This window comes from Mixophyes fleayi, chromosome 4 (genome assembly GCF_038048845.1).
Source record: "Mixophyes fleayi isolate aMixFle1 chromosome 4, aMixFle1.hap1, whole genome shotgun sequence".
Taxonomy (NCBI): Eukaryota; Metazoa; Chordata; class Amphibia; order Anura; family Limnodynastidae; genus Mixophyes; species Mixophyes fleayi.
In genome coordinates this window covers 145,064,546-145,088,220 of record NC_134405.1, presented here as the reverse complement: position 1 = coordinate 145,088,220, position 23,675 = coordinate 145,064,546, and positions in this window count along the sequence as shown.

The following is a 23,675-nucleotide window of genomic DNA, read 5'->3' as shown; positions in this document are numbered from 1 at the left end:
TGAGGACGACTCAGTCTGGCTGCTGACTTGGGCTGCAGGACTGAATCTGATGGAGATTGTGGAGGAAGTTGACGAGGAGGGTGTTGCTGGTGTGTATCCAACTGGACCACGGGATTTAGGTGTCCCTGTACCGATGAGGGTCCTAGCCCCAGTTCCTGAACTAACCACTGAACTATGAAGGTTATTCAGGTGACGTATAAGGGAGGATGTTCCTAGGTGGGCAAGATCCTTACCCCTGCTTATTTGAGCTTTACATAAGCTACATTTGGCCATACATTGGTTGTCTGGATTTGGATAAAAATAACTCCAGACCGAAGAGGTGCATTTTTTGGTCTTCTGACCAGGCATGATGATGGGCTTTTTCATCCCATGGACATCAGCTGTTTCCCCCCCTGGTGCCTCATTTACAATAACCACATCACCATCCTCATCATCAAGTTCCTCCACAGCGCCAGCTACATCATCAATAGGCTCCTCCCGAGCCACCTCTTCCCATACAGTGATGGGAAGGTCAGGCTTGACAACCACCAACACCCTTGGACTCGCCTTGAGGATTTGTGATAATTTCTCTTTAGAAGGCAGAGTTGTTTGCTGTTTTGTTGCTGACAGCATAACTCTCTTCAATTTTTTGGAGGGGGGGGAAGGAGGAGGAGGGATAAGATCCGTGGGTGAAGCTGAACCCCTAGTCATGAACACGGGCCAGGGCCTAAGCCGTTCCTTTCCACTCCGTGTCGTAAATGGCATATTGGCAACTTTACGTTTCTCCTCACATGATTTTATGTTTCTCTTTTTGCTACTTTTTCTTAACTTGGGCTTTTTGGATTTTACATGCCCGGTACTACGAGATTGGGCATCGGGCTTGGAAGACGACGTTGATGGCATTTCATCGTCTATGTCATGACTAGTGGCAGCAGCTTCAGCATTAGGAGGAAGTGGGTCTTGATCTTTCCCTACTTTATCCTCCAAATTTTTGGTCTCCATTATATGTAGCACAAGATACTGCAGAATGTGTGAACTTGGTAATATTGCAGTACCAATGGACTTATACTGCTGGATTGGTTTTGCAAATTTGGTTATAATTACTTTTATTTTTTAATTTTTAATTTTAATATTTTTTATAACTTTTTTTTTATTTTTTAAAAACTTGGGAATAATGGGGAAATAACTATGCCCTTAGAAGCACAGAGCACAGGACACAGCACCACTGGACTGAACAGGACACAGCACAGGCCCAGCAGCACTGCGGAACTCAGCAGGACAGAGCACAGGACACAGCACCACTGGACTGATACTGCAGAATGTGTGAACTTTGTAATATTGCAGTACCACTGGACTTTTACTGCTGAATGTGTGAACTTGGTAATATTGCAGTACCAATGGGCTTATACTGCAGGATTGGTTGTGCAAATTTTGTAGTAATTAAAAAAAAATTAAATTAGTTTTTGGTATTTTTTTAAATAACTTTTTTTTATTTTTTTAAACACAGGGGAATATTGGGGAAATAACTATGCCCTTAGAAGCACAGAGCACAGGACACAGCACCACTGGACTGAACAGGACACAGCACAGGACCCAGCAGCACCACTGACCTCAGAAGGACAGAGCACAGGACACAGCACCACTGGACTGAGCATAGCACAGCACAGCACAGCACAGCACAGCACTGAACTGAACAGCACGAGATATAGCAGGACAGAGGACCACCTAACACACCCTCCCTCTACCCTGATCAATGCCCGAGTGAAGATGGCGGCGACTAGCGGGGAATTTATAGGATCCGAGTATCGCGAGATCCGACAACGGGATTATGAGTCAGAGCCTCAGTTTCAGATTTGAATTTGGCGCCAATACCCGGATCTGTCTCGGATCCGACTCGGATCGGCAACGTTCGGGTGGGCTCGGATTTCATAAATCTGAGTGCGCTCATCTCTACATAAAACCCGTAATAGAGGGAATCTGACCTGAAGTGTTGCTGTTGAAAGCCGCCTGGTAACTCCCGGGTTAACGGTAGACAAGAGACATCTTTTCAGAGCGGATGGGGTTCATTTGTCGGCAGACGGAACGGTTTTGTTTATAGAAAGGATTTTTTCGGAGCTGAAGGGGTTTGTTTTTTCTTTAGGTGGCGGGCCGCGTGGTCCGTAGGGCACACAGCTGTGGTAGGAGAGCATGGCAGTCAGATGTAGAGATGTGCACCGGCCACTTTTGGTGTCTTGTGTTTTGTGTTTTGGATTCGGATTTGCTTGAGGTTTTGGGTTCGGATTTGTTTCTCAAAACACCTGACGAAAGGTTTTGGTTCGGATTTAAGGTTTTGGATTCGGATTTATTTTGAAAAAAACATAAAAAGTGTTAAAATCAAGTTTTTTTGGTTTATTTTCACTCCTACGCTATTATTAACCTCAATAACATTCAATAACAATCATTTCCATTAATTCCCAGTCTATTCTGAACACCTCACACCTCACAATATTGTTTTTAGTCCAAAACGTTTCACCGAGGTAGCTTTCTGGACTACATAGTGCAGTGGTCCCGGTAAACAATTTGGTATCGGGACCACAATACCTCCGCCTTCAAATGGTCTGAATTCCACTGCACAGCTGCCTGCTCCTACATCCTCTGCAGCATATACAGGGTGTAGTTCGAGCGTGTCAATACCTCTTGTTTTTGACGATGACAGGTCATTTTCATTAATTTATGATTTGGCAGCAACAGTCAACGTTGTTTAATATCTGATACGCCTCTATCTGGACTGCATAGAGGAGTGGTCCCGGTACCCAATTTGGTACCGGGGCCACAATACCTCCTCCAACTTTCAAGTGTAGTGTTTATAATTTAGAAAAACTACAGTAGTTATAGCACGTCAATAACTCTTGTTTTAGACGACCATGGTACAGAGCATTCATCATTGAGATCCCATCAAGTATGTGAAAGACAGACAGCGTCGAAGTGTTATTTGTTGACTTTGTTAACCAAATATTCGTGCAATGAAGAGTGACTTTTTCATTTAAAGGCTCAAGCTTTCAAGTGTAGTGTTTATAAGTTATAAACACTACAGTAGTTCAAGCACGTCAATACTTCTTGTTTTTGATTATGACAGGGCATTTTACTTTTGGTTTAATTTGTTGAATTTGTTTTAATTTTGTTTTACTTTGTGCTCATGGCAAACGACTGTTGAATGGTCACATAATGGCAAAAAAAGAGTTGCAAGATGGAATTGTCCTTGGGCCCTCCCACCCACCCCTATTTTGTTGAAATAGGACATGCACACTTTAACAAACCAATCATTTCAGCGACAGGGCCTACCAAACAACTGTGGCTGAAATGATTGGTTTGTTTGGGCCCCCACACCAAAAAAGCTATTCATCTCTCCCTGTAGAAACTAAACAGGCTCTACTGAGGCAAGATGTCGTCCTCATCCTCAACCTCTGATTTCTCTCCCCCTAGAGTGTGTACTTCCTCCTCCTCACACATTATCAATTCGTCCCCGCTGGACTCCACAACCACAGGTCCCTCTGTACTATCTGGAGGGCAGTGCTGTACTTGATTGAGGAATTGATAATTCATTTTTATGAACATCATTTTTTCAACGTTCTGAGGAAGCAACCTCCTTCGCCGCTCACTGACCAGGTTCCCCGCTGCACTAAAAACTCTTTCCGAGTACACACTGGAGGGGGGTCAACTCAGGTAAAATAGAGCCAGTTTGTACAGGGGCTTCCAAACTGCCTTTTTTTCCTGCCAGTAACATAGCAGTACCAATGGACTTATACTGCAGAGTCAGTGAACTTTGTAATATTGCAGTACCACTGGACTTATACTGCAGAATCAGTGAACTTTGTAATATAGCAGTACCACTGGACTTATACTGCTGAATCAGTGAACTTTGTAATATAGCAGTACCAATGGACTTATACTGCTGAATCAGTGAACTTTGTAATATAGCAGTACCACTAGACTTATACTGCTGAATCAGTGAACTTTGTAATATAGCAGTACCAATGGACTTATACTGCAGAATGAGTGAACTTTGTAATATTGCAGTACCAATGGACTTATACTGCAGAATGAGTGAACTTTGTAATATTGCAGTACCACTGGACTTATACTGCAGAATGAGTGAACTTTGTAATATAGCAGTACCAATGGACTTATACTGCAAAATCAGTGAACTTTGTAATATAGCAGTACCACTAGACTTATACTGCTGAATCAGTGAACTTTGTAATATAGCAGTACCAATGGACTTATACTGCAGGATTGTTTTGGGATATTTTTATTTTTTTTATAATTACTTTTTTTGTTATTTTTTTTATAACTTTTTTTGACATTTTTTATAATTTGGGAATAATGGGGAAATAACAATGCCCTTAGAAGGACAGAGCACAGGACACAGCACCACTGGACTGAACAGGACACAGCACAGAACTGAACAGCACGAGATATAGCAGGACAGAGGACCACCTAACACACCCTCCCTCTACCCTGATCAATGCCTGAGTGAAGATGGCGGCGACTAGCGGGGAATTTATAGGATCCGAGTATCGCGAGATCCGACAGCGGGATTATGACTCAGAGCCTCGGTTTCAGTTTTGCAATTGGCGGGAATACCTGGATCTGTCTCGGATCCGGCTCGGATCCGCAACGTTCGGGTGGGCTCGGATTTCAGAAATCTGAGTGCGCTCATCTCTAGTCAGATGGTTGTTAAACATACGGTACTTAAGTGTTGGCGATGTAGCCTTGGTTCCCTCGACGTTATCAGACTCGTTGATGCTCTATTAAGGAGTATCAGGTTTTGCCTAGAAAGGGCTTAACCAGTTTGAGTCCAGAGGGTATTGAGTTAATTTATAGTTTATAGTACCGGCCAATAGATAAGGTTTTAACCTGGGTTGGAGGAAAGGAGACGATCTTCCACCTTATTGGTTTATGTTGGTTTTAGCTGGCTGCCCTGCTCTTCGCCACCTATATAAAGAAAAAAGGTCCAAATTGTTGATAGAAACTTTTGATAGTTTTTGATAGAAATAAAATAAAATAAAATTAAATAAAAATAAATAAAATAATAATAATAAAAAAATAATAATAATAAAAATAAAAATAAAAGGACCTTTTTTATTCCAAACTTAAGTCGGTGTCCGTGTCTTTATTTTATGGTTTGTAAGTGTTGGGCAAGGTTAACCAGAAAGGGGAAGTTGCTAAGAAGGGTAATCAACACTATGGGGCGTATTCAATTGTCAGCGTTAACGCTGCAAAACGAGCGCTCGAAAAATATTACCGTTTATACGGTAAAATTGCGCGCGAAAACCGTTAATACGGTAGTTTACTCGCGGAATTTCAGCCCGCCGCTTAGGGAGCTGCGAGCTGAAATTCCGCGAGTAATTACTGTATTAACGGTAAGATTTTTCGAGCGCTCGTTTGTTAGCGTTAACGCTAACAATTGAATATGCCCCTTTGCATTTTAAAGCAATCTGTAGAACTAATAGTGTAAGATAACTTATTCAGTTTTACAGCCTGGAGTTTAAAAATCATAAACTTGGTGTCAGTTTGTGAACAGCTTTGTGTAACATGTTATCTATCACATTTTATGCTATGATGGAATTCCATAAGTAAGGAACACAAGCCATATTTCAAGATTACCTTACCAAGCTTGACAGATTAATTGCAAAGAACAAAGGATCATTACTAATAGTGAATCATTTCAAAGAGATTCTTTAAAGTAGACTGTGGAGTATTTTAGTGGTTACTGGTGTCTACTCCAGAGAGGTAAATTAGCTTTACAGAAAGATACCTAGTAGATCTATCTTATATAACATAACAGATCACAATTATCTTACAGTACTTGAACTCATGCTTTTGAACCGTTGTAACCAGAACTTATGTGCTAATTGCTCTGCAAAGTAGAGACGGCATTAATATGATTTAAGCAACTGGTGACTCAAAGATGCTATTATCTAGTTCAGTTTTTCTTTACTAGAAAAACGATGCCTGATACATCACACTAAGAATAGATAGGCAAGACTGCAATCTTTTTTTTTTTTCATTTCATTTAGCGTACACATCTCATAGATACATAAACCACTAATTAAATAGAATATGACATATGACCCATACAGTGTTTATATTTATGCTGACTAATAAAGTTATGCCAACTAACTGTTACCAAAAGAATATGAAATGTTTGTCACTCACTAACTTGTAGCTACTAGCTATATGTTGGTAATTGGAAGTATTTCATGATGGGGGAAAAAGGTATAAAATATGTAGCGGCCAACGTCTTTTAGACATCTCGTTAGGCAGATTTAATTATTGTGAAGGTCAGGTCTTAGCCATGCATGCTAAATGAAGCCTCACCTGGGAGAAAAAGCAGAATGAGCTGTACCTTTTTGTTGAAAAGTCAAATAGTGTTAATACTAATTTAAGTTGATTTATTGCTTGCATTCTTGAATATTTTTTTCTCATAATAAATCAGCTGATAATAAGTAAAATTACAGATGTGGCTCTGATTGCTGAATCTAAAGTTCTGGAAACCTTTAAAAGAACATTGAATGTGTGGCATTATTATTTCATACTGTTACAAACCGGATATACTAAAATGGTTTTATGGTATGAACCATGAAAATAAAATATATTGTTCAGTGTTGCCCTAACACTTCACTGCAACTCTGTTAAAAAGTAAAGCATGCCCCCCCCCCCCCCCCCCACCCCCACACACACACTTCATTACAGACATTGGCAACTTCTCCCACATATTTAGTACAGTCTACTCAAAAAGTTTAGACGGAGCTGCTCTGACATAATTGACCTTGTCCCAATATGTGAAATAACCAATCCAAACAGTACATTTCTGCAAAGTAAGTCAGTCTTTTGTCAGTCACCAGCTGCTTGTTTAGGTAGAGAAGCACTTGCCACTAGAGATGTTCACTGACCCCCGTGTTCTGGTTTTGGTTTTGGTTTTGGATCTGGATTAACTTCGTGTTTTGGTTTTGGTTTTGGCAAAACCGCCCTTGCGTGTTTTGGTTTTGGATCCCGATTTTTTTTTTTGTTAAAATCACATATTTTTGCTTTTTTCCCCCCTACATTATTATTAGCCTCAATTACACTAATTTTAAGTCATTTGCAGTCAATTTTGACCACCTCACAGGTCACAATATTATTTTCATATACTTTCAAACAAATACTGCAGATTTAGAAGACCAAGCCTGCCAGACCTATTATTTCTATTTCAGCAATGACAATTAGCAATGGAGCAATGGAGGTCTCCTCTTTGTATGTTACCTATGTAGCACAGTACAATGTGACTGCAGATTTAGAAGACCTAGCCTGCCAGACCTATTATTTCTATTTCAGCAATGACAATTAGCAATGGAGCAATGCAGCTCTCCTGAATGTCACTGGAGACTTTGAAGAACACTGCTACCTCTCCTCTTTCTTTTCTACCTATGACGCTGCCCAACTGCACTGGAGACTGCCAAGAATTGTGCTACCCCTTCTGTGTCCCACTGTGAAATGGCACTGGATCGCCATGGAGGGCGTTACTTAAAGAATTAAAAGCTTGCGAGATCCGATATCCGACGACGCAACAATGACGTTTTGCCTCATTTTCAATTCTGAGGGCGCGCGAAAGTACCGAGCAGTCTCGGCTCGGTACTCGGATCTGCTAAGTTCCGGTGTGTTCGGTTCTCGGGGAACCGAGCCTGAGCATCTCTACTTGCCACCTGACATGGCAACCTGCTAAAGAGAACTGAAATAGAGCATATATATGTATGTGTTTTATTTTATTTTTTTATGGACCTTATGCATGGCGACAGTTAAATTGTTTTCTGTGAGTGCTTCCTCTTATAAATACAGGGGGTTTAGAAACCGAGAGATCATGGTGGAAGTTTTCTGATACTGCTGGAGGAAATTAATCTTTCCTGTATTATAAACGTGCGCGTGGACACCAGCATCACAGTGTGCAAGTGCACATGCTCAGTCAATTAAAGCTTATGGGAAATGTCTGGCTTTTTAAAAGCTGGGGATACCCTCATTTGAAAGAGGGAAGACTACTCTTTCAAATGATGGTACCCCTGTTCATTTCCTGCTGGGCATTTTGATAAGCAGACAATATATAAATATGGGATAAGTCCAAAAGTGCTGAGCATAGCTGTGAAAAATCCTCAGCAGTGAATGGGTTACAAATCCTCCACCTGAAATGTTGCAAGCTAAATGCGCTATGACTCGCAAACTGGCAGTCTGACTGCTAATTAGAAACATAGAACTTTGTGTGTGTTTGTGTGCCATTTATAACTATATAGTGTGTGTGTGTGTGTGTGTGTGTGTGTGTGTGTGCCATATATAACTATATAGTGTGTGTGTGCCATATATAACTATATAGTGTGTGTGTGTGCCATATATGACTCTAGTGTGTGTGTATGTGTGTGTGTGCCATATATAACTATATAGTGTGTGTGTGCCATATATAACTACATAGTGTGTGGGTGTGCCATATATAGCTATACAGCGTGTGGGTGTGCCATATATAGCTAGATAGTGTATGGGTGTGCCATATATAGCTATATAGTGTGTGTGCAGGGCCGGATTGGCCATCTGGCACTTCTGGCAAAAGCCAGAAGGGCCGATGGCCAGATGGGCTGGTCCGCATGCCCGCCGGGCAGCAACACTCTGCGCTCTAATTTTGGGGCTAGTTGGAGGGAAATAGGTCTACTTATTAAATGTGAATATTATTATCGTGTGGACTGGAGGGAGGCCTAATTATAAAACGTGAGTGCTATCGTTTTAACACTGGGGCTGGTTGGAGTTTTCTAAATCTCATGTACCTATTTTTTTTTCAAAATAGGGCATCCAATATTCCAGGATCAAGACAAGAATGAACTGAGCTAAAGAAACCAGCTGCTACAAGTGGTGAAAGTGACCAAGACAGGTAGGAGAGAGCAGGACAGTCTGACAACTGTCCTGATTCTGGTGAGGCAGTTCTGAATTTGGGTGACTGTCTCACTTAGTCAGGATTTGGTCCGACTGCAAGAACAGTTGGGAGGTATGTCCCGCTTCACAACGTACTGCTTGTGAAGGCAGAGCTGTGTGCTTCTAACAGTAGTGCCTGTGTATTTGTCTAAAATGATAACCATGTGATATAATAAGGGCTCTGATGTCTTAAATACTCTGAGCCTTAATCCAGCTCTGGTTAGGGGAAGGGAACTGATAGCTGCTCCCAGTTCCCAGAGAGGACATAGACTGCAGAGCAAATCGAGGAGCTCTAAGTCTCACAAGATTTTGTAATCTCGCAAGACAAAGAGCTTCCCTGCTCACTCTACAGGAAGTCCCCACCCTTATGGATGTGAGCAGCTCCAGAAGCATAGATAAGTACAGTGGGCTGGGGGTGTCACAATGTGCCTGGGGGGATGGCATGATGTGGCTGGGAGGGCGTGATAAATGTAATGTTTTATTATAATGTATGTATCAATGCCCCATGTTGGCCACACCCACAACACAATGTGGTCACGCCCTTTTCGGCGGTGCCACTGCGTGGCGTCACATGGTTTCTTTCCAGCTGGAACTGAGGTGGGCCTGTGTACTTTAAATGCCAGGGCTGATTTTTAGTCCCAGTCTGACCCTGTGAGTGTGTGTGCCATATATAACAATATAGTGTGTGTGTGTGTGTGTGTGTGTGTGTGTGTGTGTGTGCCATATATAACTATATATAGTGTGTGTTTGTGTGTGTGTGCCATATATAACTATATAGAGTGTGTGTGTGCCATATATAACTATATAGTGTGTGTCCCATATATAACTATATAGTGCGTGTGTGCCCAGTATATAAAGATTGTGGGTGTGTGTGTGTGTGGGGGGGGGGGGGCTAGTATATAAAGACTGTGTTTGGGGGGGCAGTAAATGAAGATTGTGTGTGGGGGGTCGGTGTATAAAGATTGTGTGTGTGTGTGGGCAGTATATAAATATAGTGTGTGAGAGAGAGGGAGTCTTAATATAGTGTGGGAGGTAGGCTATTTAATGGTGGAGTCCTGGACCTCCACCTGAAATGTAGTGAGCTAAAGGTACCATTTAACTATCAAAATGGGCTATGACTCGCAAACTGGCAGTCTGGCTGCTAATTAGAAACATAGAAGTTTGTGTGTGTGCCATATATAACTATATAGTGTGTGTGTGTGTGTCATATAAAACTATATAGTGTGTGTGCCATAGATAACTATATAGTGTGTGTGTGCCATATATAACTATATAGTGTGTGTGTGTGTGTGTGTGTGTGTGTGTGCCATATATAACTATATAGTGTGTGTGTGAGTGCGTGTGTGTGTGCCATATATAACTATACAGTGTGTGTGCCCAGTATATAAAGATTGTGTGTGTGGGGGAGGGGGCAGAATATAAAGATTGTGTTGGGGGGCAGTATATAAAGATAGCGTGTGTGTGTGTGTGTTTGTGGGCAGCATATAAATATAGTGTGTGAGAGAAAGGGAGTCTTAATATAGTGTGGGAGGTAGGCTATTTAATGGTGGTGTCCTGGGCAGGTGTGGGCTAATTATTTAATGGGTGCTATTTTATTTGTGGGTTGATGATGGGGCAATTTAATTTATTGGTGGGGCTTTTTAATTTAATATTGGGGTCTATTAATTTAAGGTTAGGTGATGGGACCTTTAATTTAATGCTGAACTGGTTTTGGGCTATTAATTGAATATGGGACTGATTTTGGGGAAGAGGGCTATTTATTAATTGTGATTGTGAATATGAATTATTTAATGCTGGTGATAGTTGTGGGAAATGGTTATATTAAACTTAAATGCTATTAAATTTATTGCTGGGGCTGTTTGGAGGGAGGGAAAAAGGTTTATTTATTAAATGGGAAAACTATTAATTTAATGTTGGGGCTGGTAGGAGGGAAATAGGTCTATTTATTACATGTGTCTGCTATTAATTTAATGTCATGGCTGGTTGGAGGGAAATAGATCTATTTAGCAAATGTGAATATTATTATTTTAATTTTGAGGGTGGAGGGAGGCCTAATTATAAAACTTGTGTACTACTGATTTAACACTGGGGCTGGTTGGAGTTTTCTAAATCTCATGTACCCATTTGTTTTCCAAATAGGGCTTCCAACATTCTAGGATCCAGACAAGCAGCAACTGATCTAAAGACATCAGCAGCCACAAGTGGTGAACAAGAACTGGTAGTAGAGAGCAGGACAGTCTACCAACTGTCCTGAATCTGGAGGGAGTGTCCCGGCTTTGGGTGACTGTCTCGCTTAGTCAGGATTTGGACAGTTGGGAGGTATGTTCAGCTTCACACTGTACTGCTCCTGAAGGCAGATCTGCATGCACCTAACAGTAGTGCACACAGTATTGCCTGTGTATTGCATAAAATTTGTCTAAAATGATAACCATGTTACGTCATTGGGGCCCTTGTCTAAAGTGCCCAGGCTCCCCAGAGCCTTAATCCAGCTCTGGGCCAGGGTGTCAGATTGACACCTAGGGCTAGATTTACTATCAGGCGTGTTTGTAAACCCGCCGACTTTCGGCGGGTTTGGCGGCGGTTTAGCCATCGCCGGATTTACTAAGGCTAAACCCGCCGTCCAAACGGCCAAAAATGATGTTTCCAAACCCGCCTCTGTATAAAGCGCCATGACGGTTTCAACAATGTTCTACATACAAACAGCCGGATTTACTATTAGGGGGTTTATAAAGCCGCCAGAAAACCGCCATTCAATAGACCAAAATGAAAGCGCTGCTTGTGAGCAGCGAGATTGTTCAAACAGTGTGCTGTTTGAACTATTTAGCCATTTCTAACATAAGAGAAAGAGCCATTTTGTGCAAAGTTTCCTCCTTTAGGATTGTATATGGGAAATGGGCAAACTGGCATGTAATGTGAGGTTTTTTGGGTTTTTTTCCCATCCTGTATTATTGAATCCTATTTACTGATGTAAAGGTTTACCGGCCACTCCACGTGCATTTAAAGTGCGTATGAATCTGGAATCTTTGCCTGATGTGGACGTAGTACCAATGTTTGTACTCATGTAAACCAGGTTCCTAGATATATTTGGTGGGGTGCTTATGTATGCACCTGTTAAGGTGTCTGATATTATCCTGGCTTGCTGTCTGATACATAATCTAGCTTTACATCAACTTACCCCACCGATTATTGCAGTACACAGTGAACAAGTAGGGGCCCGTGTCCCATTTGGTGATGTGCAGAGCACACAGGGGGGAGGCAGATTTGAGACCGTCTCATTACAAACTACTTTAAATGTAAGTGCACACAATAAAAAACATATATTGGTTTTTGATTTTATGTCAGTGCAATGGTTTTATTTATGGAATATTTTAATAAAATTGGACCCTTTAAACAGAGGATAGTGTGTACTGTGAATGTTGTAATTGTTAAAATCCCTGGAAAGTGACAGTTAGAGGTCAATGTGTACGTGAAATTAGTGCATCATTTTAAAGAAAACAGTATACTCTTGTTTAATGGGAAGAAAAGAAAGAATGATATGAATGAAATATAACTGCATTTATTGCATTACAACATAATAAAAGAAAAAGTATAACACTTACACAAAACATTCCCCAATAATACATTTTTTGCCCTAGCGCCGTCTTTTCGCTGGCATATCACTGTGCTTAGCCCCACTCTCTACCCTCCCTCGCCCACCCCTGGTGCGAGCACCTCTCCTTGGAGGAGTGCTATATGTTGATCTGGTCGGCGTACTAGCAGTACTGGTGGAGGCCGATGAAAAAGGTGCCGGCAAGCGGGCAATGAGTTCCTGCTGGAGTTGGCCTGCCAGCCGGATAACATTGGCATTCCCCTCGCGAACGGAGGAATGCATGGCGTCCACAGACCCAGACATTTGGGCCAGCTGCACATTCGTTTGCTCCAAAGCGCTTGCCAGCCGGTTTATTGCAGCAGGGATTTGGCTAGTGGAGCGGTGTATTCGCCTCAACTGGGCCGCAATTTGTGACATGTGGCCAGTTTGCCTGTCCATGAACAATGTCTGTTGCTGCTGGAATGCGCCAATAGACAGCGCCATTTCTCTGGCTGGGTCCATAGTTTCAGGTGCAGGTTGTTGGTGTGATGGTTCAGCAGGGCCAGGTGAAACTTCCTGGAGGCCAGACACAGGGGCATCCACTGTTACCAGGGTGATGGTCGTTTGATCCTCTGGCTCAGGGGACATTTCCAGGGACTCCGCCTGAGGTGGCTGGTATGAAGAGGGCCCTGTGTATGAAAAATTACGCTAAGTATATAGTATATAATATGTTTGTATATTGCATTCTGAACACTGGATAGGAAAGAATATTCTTTAGCAACTACAGATTCTTTCACAATGTTTGCATTCCTGATTTCTAGTCCTATGCTACCTGCTTACGGATGCACTTATTATCCTTTTAATACCCATTATCATTTGGACTGTGTAGTACATGCTGGGTTATTTTGACTAAACTGCATGCTATAAAAAGTGGAGATGTTGCCTATAGCAACCAATCAGATTTTAGCTGTCATTTTGTTGAATGCAATAAATAAAGTAAAGGTATATTCTGATGGGTTTCTATAGGCAACATATCAGTTTAGTAAAATGTAGCCCTAACTTCTCATTGCAAACAATAAAAAGAAAAAAACAAAAACATTGACAGCAACATTTGCACAGAAAATCAAGTAACTCCATTATTTCTCTCCTAAACAGAAATCACGCACCTGCTTGCTCATCTGTGCCCGAATCTCTCGCTGAAGGTGGAGGTGTAGGTCTGGCACTGGGACTGAACTGCGGTCCTGGCGATTCTGGATGTATTAGAAAAAGCATACAATGTATTTTAAAAAAAAAACAATTTCCAAATATACTGTTTATTGCACAAATGTGTTTGCAATTTTTGTATTTTTTTTTCTATGAGAAAAAAAACCTTTACAAACTATTAGAGACAAAAATACACTTTGAAAAAAAAAAAAAGAAAAAACGTTTGCAGAGAGAAAAGCAGTTTTGCAAAGAGAAAAGCAGTTTTAAAAATAAAAAAGCATTTTTTAAAAAAAAAATAAAAATTAAATACTGTTAGAGTAAAATATGCAAAAAACTCACCAACTACTTGTCCAAAAGAGGGCGAATCCGTGTCTTGGACGTTTATCCCCTCGACAATCTCTGCCGGCATTATCTGTCGCAGCTCCTCCTCGTACGATGTGTACTCAATACGAAGAGGGGGGCCACCACCCGTGCGCCTGGTTGCCCTCTTTTCCTGGGCCATCTTCTCTTTCAGCCTCCTTTTTATATCTGAAAACCGCTTGCGGCAGTGCGCCACTGTCCTCTTTAGTGGGCCCACTGCGTTCACGGCATCACAGACACGCCCCCACAATTGGTGACGCCGCCTTAGAGGAGTCCGGGCTGCCAGGTTGCCTAGTATGATCTCATAACAGGGAACGATATTGTGCACCAACACACAATTCTCATCATGTGAGAAGCGCACATTTCTCCCTGTCTTGGTCTTCCTGCCCTGGCCTGTCTCCTCAACCTCTCCTTCTCCCTCCTCTGACCCCTCAACCTCCATCTCCCTCTCCTCAGCCTGTTCTCCCCTCCTATCTCTGGACATAATGACAAATAAATGTCAAACACACAAAACACAGAAAGACTTACAAACACAAAAGAAAAACTACACTAAGTACAGACACACTCTCAACACAGTCACACACAAGTAACACAGACAAAGGACAAGTCAAATACCAAAAAAACAATACAGAAAATAAAAGAGAAAATAAATGTACAAAACAGAAAAATACCACAGGACTACTCACACTTCAATCAGATATCGCTCCACCAATCCACCAAACTCCAACTCTCACCAACTCACAGCAAACCACTATCCTCCAAACTCCTCTCACAAAACTCCTCAAAGCCCTATCAAAGAAAAAGTGTCAGGCCAGTGGTTTATATAGGGCTTGTGATGTCAAATCTCCTGACTTTGAAAATAGCCAATAGTAACAGGCCAGGAGACAGGTGTAATTTTCAAAAAAACCGCCTTTACACAAAAGCGCCGTCATTTAAAGCAAAAGCGCCATGTTCTATTCAAAGCCGCCGGCGGCTTTGAGCATTACATCCCGCCGTGACATCACCGGCGGCTTCAAATTGAAGCTGATATGCGCCCATTAGTAAATCCGGCTGTTTGCAATGCAAACCCGCCGGAAAACCTCCGCGATGCATGGCGGCTTCAAGCCGCCATGCATCACGCCTGATAGTAAATCTAGCCCCTAGTGTTCTTCCCAGTACCACTCTTTATATTATTTGTTTTAGGTTAATCCTAAAACAAATAATAACTCTATTAGTATATAGGGCGAAGTAAAAACAACCCCATTTGTGGGCAAAAACATCACATTTATAAAGCAAATGGGCTTTTTGCATTTTGATAAATCCCATTATAATCAGACAGGTATGTATAGAAAAAAAAGTGCTGTAGGGAGAAACATATAAAATAAAATGCAATAGAAAATGAGTTTTTTGTTGCATTATTTATTATTATTTAAGATTTATCGTTTATAATAATGAAGTATCGCTGGGTTAAGCAACACTAAAATAGCCTCTTGATTAATATATATTGATGGGCCGCTACTCATGGGCCAGTGTTGTGTGCTTGCCCCCTGTGCTAAAGTCTGCCAGCCAGCCCCTGTATCCTGGTATAGTATATAGCAGAGACATGATTTTCATTGCACCATGACTTCGAACTAGCCACAATATCCAGGTCATCTCTTATCATTATCGCAATTATAAAGAGATAGTTTATCCATGAAGTGTGATAGAGTTCAGATTAGAAATGTTGAGGATTTTAAATAAAGAGAAGTTGAACATTTTCTTTTACGGATTTCATCTTTGCAATTTCACTTTACAAACAGGAACTAAATTACAGTAGTTGAACTGGAAGAGCTGGTGAAAGACCTACTTCTTATTGTCTGTACAGTTTTTCTCCAGAAGATTACAGGTATGACAAGTTCTCACAATTTCATGATAACACGAAAAGACTACAGGCCTGATTCATCAAGGCACACATACTGGTCCCGATTCACCAAGGCACACATACTGGTCCCGATTCACCAAGGCACACATACTGGGCCCGATTCACTAAGGCACACATACTGGGCCCGATTCACCAAGGCACACATACTGGGCCCGATTCACCAAGGCACGCATACTGGTCCCGATTCACCAAGGAACGCATACAGGGCCCGATTCACCAAGGCACGCATACTGGTCCCGATTCACCAAGGAACGCATACAGGGCCCGATTCACCAAGGCACGCATACTGGTCCCGATTCACCAAGGAACGCATACTGGGCCCGATTCACCAAGGCACACATACTGGTCCCGATTTACCAAGGCACACATACTAGGCCCGATTCACCAAGGCACACATACTGGTCCCGATTCACCAAGGCACGCATACTGGTCCCGATTTACCAAGGCACGCATACTGGGCCCGATTCACCAAGGCACGCATACTGGGCCCGATTCACCAAGGCACACATACTGGTCCCGATTTACCAAGGCACACATACTGGGCCCGATTCACCAAGGCACGCATTCTGGGCCCGATTCACCAAGGCACGCATACTGGTCCCGATTTACCAAGGCACGCATACTGAGCCCGATTCACCAAGGCACGCATTCTGGGCCCGATTCACCAAGGCACGCATACTGGTCCCGATTTACCAAGGCACGCATACTGGGCCTGATTCACCAAGGCACGCATACTGGGCCCGATTCACCAAGGCACGCATTCTGGGCCCGATTCACCAAGGCACGCATACTGGTCCCGATTTACCAAGGCACGCATACTGGGCCCGATTCACCAAGGAACGCATACAGGGCCCGATTCACCAAGGCACGCATACTGGTCCCGATTCACCAAGGAACGCATACAGGGCCCGATTCACCAAGGCACGCATACTGGTCCCGATTCACCAAGGAACGCATACAGGGCCCGATTCACCAAGGCACGCATACTGGTCCCGATTCACCAAGGCACGCATACTGGGCCCGATTCACCAAGGCACACATACTGGTCCCGATTTACCAAGGCACACATACTGGGCCCGATTCACCAAGGCACACATACTGGTCCCGATTTACCAAGGCACACATACTGGGCCCAATTCACCAAGGCACGCATTCTGGGCCCGATTCACCAAGGCACGCATACTGGTCCCGATTTACCAAGGCACGCATACTGGGCCCGATTCACCAAGGCACGCATACTGGGCCCGATTCACCAAGGCACGCATATTGGGCCCGATTCACCAAGGCATACATACTGGTCCCGATTTACCAAGGCACACATACTGGGCCTGATTCACCAAGGCACGCATTCTGGGCCCGATTCACCAAGGCACGCATACTGGTCCCGATTCACCAAGGCACGCATACTGGGCCCGATTCACCAAGGCACGCATTCTGGGCCCGATTCACCAAGGCACGCATACTGGTCCCGATTTACCAAGGCACGCATACTGGGCCCGATTCACCAAGGCACGCATACTGGGCCCGATTCACCAAGGCACGCATTCTGGGCCCGATTCACCAAGGCACGCATACTGGTCCCGATTTACCAAGGCACGCATACTGGGCCCGATTCACCAAGGCACGCATACTGGTCCCGATTCACCAAGGCACGCATACTGGGCCCGATTCACCAAGGCATGCATACTGGGCCCGATTCATCAAGGCACGCATACTGGGCCCGATTCACCAAGGCACACATACTGGGCCCGATTCATCAAGGCACGCATACTGGGCCCGATTCACCAAGGCACGCATTCTGGGCCTGATTCATCAAGGCACGCATAATCACTCTGTGCATGCCCAGGACTGGGACAGAACCAGAACTGGTGGCACGCATACTGGGCCTGATTCACTAAGGAAAGAAAGGCAAAATAAAAGGAGTAAGTTTTCTCCGGGACAAACCATGTCACAATGCAAGGGGAGCAAATTAGTTTATTATTTTGCACATAAGATAAATACTGGCTGTTTTTTTCATGTAGTACACAAATACTTGATAGCTTTATTTTTTACACTGAAATTTAAAGTTGATCTAGGACATGCCCTACCCCAACTATAAATCTGCCATCACATTTTAAATATACCTCTCCCTCCAATGCAGGATAGTTTTACCAAGGTGCAAAATTACTCCTTTTTTATGCGTCCCTTTCCTTAATGAATCAGGCCCAATATGTCCAAAGCCTATGTAGGTTATAAATTGGCAAAAGAATACACAGAAAAAATAATTATAATATAAATATATATATGTATATATATATATATATATATATATATATATATGAGATGCTCAGGCTCGGTTCCCAGAGAACCGAACACACCCAAACTTAGCATATCCGAGTACCGATCCAAGCCAGCTCAGTACTTTTGCGCTTTTTCGGAATTGAAAACGAGGCAAAACGTTATTGTTACGTCGTCAGATCTCGGAGTTTTGAAATCTATAAGTACCGCCCTACACGGCGATCTAGCGCCATTTCACAAAGGGACACAGAAGGGGTAGCACAGTCTGTAGAGCAGTTGGGCAGCAACATAGATAGAATAGAAAGAGGAGGGGGTAGCAGTGTTCAACAAAGTTTACAGTGACATTCAGGGGAGCTCCATTGCTAATTGTCATTGCTGAAATGCAAATCCTAGAGCTGGCAGGCTTGATGTAATTCTGCAGTCACATTCTACTGTGTTATATAGGTAACACACAAAGAGGAGAGCTCCATTGCTCCATTGCTAATTGTCATTGCTGAAATAGAATTAAAAGGGCAGGCTTGGTCTTCTAAATCTACAGTCCAATAATGTACCGTGTTATATAGGTAACACACAAAGAGGAGAGCTCCATTGCCAATTATCATTGCTGAAATACAAATACTACGCATGGCAAGAGTTTATTCTGAATTTGCAGTCAAAGTGTACAGTGTTATCAAAATGGATGCACAGCAGTACACAGAAGAGCAGGAGCATCAAGCAGCTGCTGGTACCAGTCATGAGCATAGTTATCCCTCTACGTCATCTGGTAAACGCTATGTAAAAGTGCATAGTGTTTTTAAGTCAGGGAAACAAAAATTTAAAAAAACACCTTTTACCTTGGTCAAGAAAAAAAAACCTGTAATCCAAGCAAAGTTAACTGCAGAAAAAAATAAAAATTACCAACATGCCATTCTACACACGCAGTGGCAAAGAATGAATGAGGCCTTCGCCTTTCTCTATGAGCGTGAGTTCTGCAACTGTCACTGAGGCATCTTCTTGTAAGGTCAGTCATGACCAAGCAAGACCTTGTCATTTGGACTCCAAAAGTGGTCTCCAAATACTTTTACATGTAAAAATCGAGCTGGAAGAAAACAGTAAGGCATTAGAGGAAAATGTATGTTCAGATTCAGATATGACACAAATCCCTGAGGAAAGTCCATCCACAAGTGCTATGTGTAATCGTGACCATTCTGAAAGTGTACCCATAAGGAAGGCCCCTTTAAGCATTTCTGCAGATGTGTGCCTGAACAGCCCGAGTGTAGCCGGTGATACACCAATTGAGGATGCCAATTTGGAATTGCAACAGGATAAAGGTGATATTTGTGTATCCGACGAGGGCGTTAATGAGGATGTTGATGAGGATGATGTTGTTTGTGTAAGTCCTGCACCGGTGGAAGCAGTTCTGGCACGTGATAAGAAGAAGGCCATTGTCATGCCTGGCCATAAGACCAAAAAATCCACTTCTTATGTGTGGAATATTTTAAATCAAATCCTGACAACAGTTGTCTAGCTATTTGTAGCATATGTAAAGCCACAGTCAGTCGAGGTAGGGACCTTAACCATCTAGGAACCTCATCCATGTTACGGTATTTGAAGCAAGTTCATGGCAAGCTGTTGGGAAAATCAGAAACTTATGCCAAAAAAAATAACAACAAGCTAGAACCCTTCTCTCACCTACATCCCGACGCCTGCAATCTACACCCACAACACCGTCCTCATCAGTGTCCTCAGTAGCGATCAGAGATAGTCCTGCATCCAAACTGCTAAGGCTTGATGACTCCTCCACTATCCTGGAATCCTCAGAAGAATTCTTGAGTGTTAGTCCCACTGCTGCTGCTGCTGGGAGTGAATCTTCATCCCAGAAGCAGACCAAGAAGAAGACTACTAGTAGTTTACAACAATTGACTGTTAAACAATCCTTTGCAAGAGGAATCAAGTATGAAAGCTGTCACTCAGTTGCAAAGCGGATCACAGACGCCATGGCGACTATGCTAGTATTAGATCTGCGTCCAATATCAACTATTAATGCAGCTGTTAAACAATTACTTGAGGTCTTGTGTCCCTGTTACCAAACTCCATTTCAGTAGAAAAGCTATTCCTCACCTCTACCAGAAGGTTCGTAAAAATGCCATTCTACCCACTGTACACTTAACCACAGATATGTGGACAAGCAGAACTGGGCAAACTAAACATTATATGACTGTGGCAGCCCACTGGGTTGGTGATTCGCCTTCAGCAGGAACAGCAGTAGCATGTACCTAAGTACATCACATTTATCAGAGGCAGGCTACTCTGTGTATCACCGGCTTCACTAAGAGGCATACAGCTAACAATCTGTTACAATAACTAAAGGATGTTATTGCAACATGGCTTATCCTGCTTGGACTCTCCTCAGGAAATGTCATTTCTAATAACGCCACCAATATTGTGACAGCATTACAGCTGGATGAATTCCATCACATTTCCTGTTTTGTTCACACAATAAACTTGGTGGTGCAGAGCTTTTTAAAAAATGACAGGGACGTGCAGGAGATGCGGTCTGTGGCCCATAAAATATCTGGACATTTCCAGCATTTGGCAACAGCGTGTAGGAGATTGCAGCAGCTGTAACAGCAATTTACTTTGCCCTGCCACCAACTGAAGCAAGAGGTGGTGACAAGGTGGAATCCTGTATATGCTTCTGCGGATGGAGGAACAGCGAAAAGCCATCTATGCTTACTCCACAAGCCATGACATTGGGAAAGGAGGGGGGATGTATTTGAGTCAAGTGCAGTGGCGAATGTGTTGTGCAAGGTGTTGTGCAAGGGCAAGGTGCTAAAACTATTTGAAGTAGTCACCTGTGAAGTGAGTTCAGACACTGCTAGCTTGAGACAAGTAATTCCCTTTCTTAGACTTCTGGAAAAGCAGCTTGAGAAACTGAAGGAGGAGTTGAAGCAAAGCAATTACTTTATTCACTTCGCCAGGATCCAAGAGTTATCAAAATCTTGAAATCGGATTACTACATTTTGGCGATTGTGCTTGATCCTCGGTTTAAGAGCTATGTCTTCTCTTTTTTTCCAACTGACCCAGATCTGTAGAGATGCAAGGAGCTCCTGGTGAGCAAGATGACAGCTCAAGTGTTACGTGACAGAACGGCATCTCTTCCTTCAGTTTCTCACTCAACTGCTGTTAGGAAAAAACTTAGCTTTCCCAAGAGACCCAGGGGTGATGCAGATGACTCAGCACCAAATTTTTACATCTGGTCTGGTCTAAAAGAATTGACCAGAAAATGTGACACCTCTGCCGTAACTCCACCTGATCCTACTATCAGCATCCAAAGGATGGTGGAGGATTATTTTCACAACAGCATAGAAATAGACACATCAGACATAGGGATGAATGGACTCGGATTCTCGCAATCCGAGCCCACCCAAACAGTGCGGATCCGAGGTCGATCCGAGCACTGTTCGGGAACTTCCGGGCGGAAAACGGAGCCAAACCGAGGCTATGACATCCAAGTCTCGCGTCGGATCTCGCGAGACTCGGATGTCATAAATACTCAGCTTGCGGGCGCCATCTTCATTCTGGCTGTGATCACTCGTGAGGGAGGTTGTAGTTAGGGAGCTCCTGATCAGTTTAGTTGTTCTTTGTGCTTTGTCCAGTGCTCTGTCCTGCTGAGTCAAGTGGTGCTTTGTCCAGTGCTCTGTCCTGCTGAGTCCAGTGGTGCTTTTGTCCTGTGCTCTGTCCTGCTGAATCCAGTGGTGCTGTGTCCTGTGCTCTGTCCTGCTGAGTCCAGTGGTGCTGCCTGTGTCCTGTGCTCTGTTCTGCTAAGGGCATAGTTATTTGAAATTTATTCCAAAGTTATAAAAAATTAAAAAAATAATTATAAAAAACTTATACAAATAAAATGTAAAAAATATATAATTTTTTTTAAAAACATTATACAAAAATAATTGAAAAAAAACATAAAAAAATTAGTTTAAAAATACTAGGTACTGATATTTCAAAGTCAAACTACGTTCTCTGTTGCTGCTGTACCCAAAAATAATAGGTATTGCTATTTAAAAGTCAAACTACGTTCTCTGTTGCTGCTGTACCCAAAAATAATAGGTACTGCTATTTAAAAGTCAAACTACGTTCTCTGTTGCTGCTGTACCCAAAAATAATAGGTACTGCTATTTAAAAGTCAAACTACGTTCACTGTTGCTGCTGTACCAAAAAAAAACTAGGTACTGCTATTTAAAAGTCAAACTACGTTCACTGTTGTTGCTGTACCAAAAAATACTAGGTACTGCTATTTAAAAGTCAAACTACGTTCACTGTTGCTGCTGTACCCAAAAATAACTGCGGCCTTAACAGCTATGTTGGTGTTAGACGTGCATCCGGTGTCCGCCATCTGTGCAGTGGAATTCAGACCAGTTGGAGGAGGTAGGAGCAGACATCTGTGCAGTGGAATTCAGACCAGTTGGAGGAGGTATTGTGGCCCTGGTACCAAATTGGGTACCGGGGCCACTCCACTACGCAGTCCAGATAGATGCGTATCAGATATTAAAAAATGTTGACTGTTGCTGCCAAATCCAAAATTAATTAAAATGGCCTGTCATCGTCAAAAACAAGAGGTATTGACGCGCTCGAACTACACCCTGTATATGCTGCAGAGGATGTAGGAGCAGCCATATGTGCAGTGGAATTGAGACCATTTGGAGGAGGTATTGTGGCCCCGGTACCAAATTGGGTACCGGGGCCACTCCACTATGCAGTCCAGAAAGCTACCTCGGTGCAATGTTTTGGACTAAAAACAATATAGTGAGGTGTTCAGAATAGACTGGAAATTAGTGGAAATGATTGTTATTGAATGTTATTGAGGTTAATAATAGCGTAGGAGTGAAAAGAAACCAAAAAAACTGGATTTTAGCACTTTTTATGCTTTTTTAAAAATAAATCAAAACCCAAAACCCTAAATCAGAACCAAAACCTTTCGTCAGGTGTTTTGACAAAACAAATCAGAACCCAAAACCTCAAGCTAATTAGAACCCAAAACCCAAAACACTAAAAGTGGCCGGTGCACACCCCTAATCAGACAGTCCCTTTACATACTGGGAGGAAAAAAAGGGAATTTGGAGATCCATGTACCAACTCGCTTTGCACTGCCTAAGCTGCCCACCATCCAGTGTGTACTCGGAAAGAATTTTCAGCACAGCCGGGAACCTTGTCAGCGATCGGTGTAGGAGGTTACTTCCTCAAAATGTGGAAAAGATGATGTTCATAAAAATGAACTTCAAGTTCCATAAGGAAGGCCTTTCCCGCCAATTACATCAAAATACTGAGACTTCTGTAATGGTGGATTCCAGCGGTGATGAATTAATAATGTGTGAGGATGATGTACACACTGATGAGGGTGAGGATGAGGCTGAGGATGATGACAACAACATCTTGCCACAG